Consider the following 2,662-nt stretch of genomic DNA (forward strand, 5'->3'; position numbering starts at 1 on the left):
TAAGGCACTGAGGGACCCCGCCCCCTGTTTGTTCCAATTGGTAAATAAAAATGCCAGCAGCCAATGGTTTGGCAGAACTGACAGAGGCGGGACTTTTTGGATCCCCAGGCTGGGGAAAGAAAAGAGATGAAGGAGCAGAATTGCCAGAAGGATTTGAAGGGCCCAGCCTTTGTGTTAGCCAAAGCATATCAAAATTAACTGATGTGTGGTTCTTTCATTTGTGAATCCAGAGAGCTCTTGGGCAGGCACAGCTCAGGGATGACCTGCCAGGAGTTATAGCGATTAACTAAACTATACCACTACACCCAGTCACTATTAATGATACTCGGCTATGCTTGAAGACAAGAACCTAGCATAACTGTCTCCTGAGAGGCTTAATAGAGCAACAGATGAAAATGGATGCAGAGACCCACAGGCAAACATCAGGCAGAACTCCAGGGAGTCTTGTAGAAGAGAGGGGGATAGAAATGAGTGAGCTGGAGGGGTCAAGAACACCCCAAGAAGACCTACAGAGTCAACTCACCTGGGACCATGGGGGGGGGGTGTCTCACTGAGATTGAACCACCAACCAAAGAGTACTCAGGGGCTGGACCAATGCCCGCCACACACGTTGGTAGCAAGTATGCAGATTGTGGGTCGCCTAACAGTTGGACTGGGAGCTGTCACTGAATCTGTTGACTGCCATTGGATCCCCTTCCCCTAATTGGACTACCTGGTTGAAGCTCAGTGGGAAAGGAAGTGCTAAGTCCTCCCTGGATGTAGATGTCCCAGGACGGGATGGTATCTGAAGTGTGTGGGGGAGGTATTTTCCTTCTCTAAGGAGAAGGGAAAGGAGTACTGGGGGAGGGAATTTGTAAGGGTGAGACTGGGAGGAGAGGAAGGAGAGGGGTTTGTGATTGGGATGAAATGTGAATAAAAAAATAATGAAAAAAGCGAATGAACATGCTTTCTACTCACAGAAGAGGTTACATGGTTATGACTCTTATAGTAGAAATTAAGAATTCAGGACACTGCATCAATTATTATGTTTTTCATTCTAGGCCACTCCCTCAGTAACAACCAGTTCTTCAGTATCCAGCACGTTATTCAATGCAGTAACTGTGGCTTTCCCTGTGCTTGTATTGAGCTGAGCGTGTTATATGAGACATCCATTAATCTTCACAATGAGATGTCAATGGGTATCAGTCTTATAATTTACTTTTCCATATAATAAATTTGACAAAGATACCATGGGAGTTTAATACAGCCAAGAATTCATATAAAGCAATCAATTCTAAGATCCAGCTTTTAACAATCTTACCACATAGGTCTTTCCACCAACCAAGCCTCAAGAATCATTTTTGTGAGATATTTCTCTTCCTAAACTTATTTGCTTGGGACTATATTGGAAGTGTATTAAATACTACTTCTGTCATGAAGCCTTTATTTCCAAGCTCTTCTTTCAGAACTAGAATGCACTAAAAAACACCACCCCCAAGTAGTTCCCAGTGCAAAAGACACAGATTCTTTCTGTATTCTTACATCTGCTGTTGGTTGACCACCTGGCGTCTATGCTTTTTTTCTACTTCATATTTGTCCTTGAAATTTTTATGATTGAAGATTGTGCAGCCGCAGAAGAGCTTGAAAACTATCAAATAGATGATCACAGAGGTCATCTCTGCTCTGAAATCCTGATTTCATGCATTCCCCATTCTCATGCCTTCCCATCATTCCAAAAGTTATCAAGAGTTAGTGACCGCATTTGTCCCTGTCATCCTCATCAATTGCTCTCTTGACTTCTCTTTCCTCATCCCTCAACCACTCTCCTCATTGTACACTTGATAAGGACTGAAATTGAAAAATAGTAGCCGTGTCTCAACACATCTCCAGCCACTCTCCTCTAAATCATCGTGCACACAATGGCCACATAAATCTCTAAGACTGTCTTCTGAAGTCTCCGCAATTGTTTCAGTACGCCCTCTTCATTTTCTAATATAAAAGATCCAAGGAGGATTAATACACATCAGTTGGGTTGTTTTTATTTTTGTTGTTGCTTGTTTGCTGATTTGTTGCAGACAAAATTCTAAAAGTTGTTTTATTTTTTGGTTTTTGTTTTGGTTTGGCCTGTAAAATTTGCTGAATACTTGGGTAAGTTAATATCCCCCCAAAGGGGAAAAATGCAGTCAGATCTCCTCTTGGATTTTTCAAAAGCAAGCACAGGTTTCAGGTCATAAAATTCTCTTAGGCTATACACACTGAAGACCTTGCTTGTCTCTGTGCCTCTTGCCTGATTCTTATTTGGTCACGTGTCCTCTACTCACTGCATTGCATCTTAATACAAACCCAAAGAGCCATTCCTTACTAGGGTGTTCTATCTCTTTTTAGTCCAACCCTGGCTTCCCAATAACCACTGCTTCAGAATGGCAAAATATTATCATTTATGTGTATAGATGTGTATAGAAGCAAATTAGAGCCACGATAAACACCTTATTTGTACAGAAACACTGGAAAAAGAAAAGGAAGGGAAGACGGGAAGGATGAGAGAGGAAGAGAGTGAGGAACAAAGAAAAGAATGAAGGGAGGGAGAGAGGGAGGGAGGGAGGAAGGAAGGAAGAAAGAAAAAAACTAATAAATCAAGTTTATTTTCATACAAGCAAAAATGATATTACAGAATTCTATCAAA

The sequence above is a fragment of the Apodemus sylvaticus genome, chromosome 17 (assembly GCF_947179515.1).
Source record: "Apodemus sylvaticus chromosome 17, mApoSyl1.1, whole genome shotgun sequence".
Lineage (NCBI taxonomy): Eukaryota > Metazoa > Chordata > Mammalia > Rodentia > Muridae > Apodemus > Apodemus sylvaticus.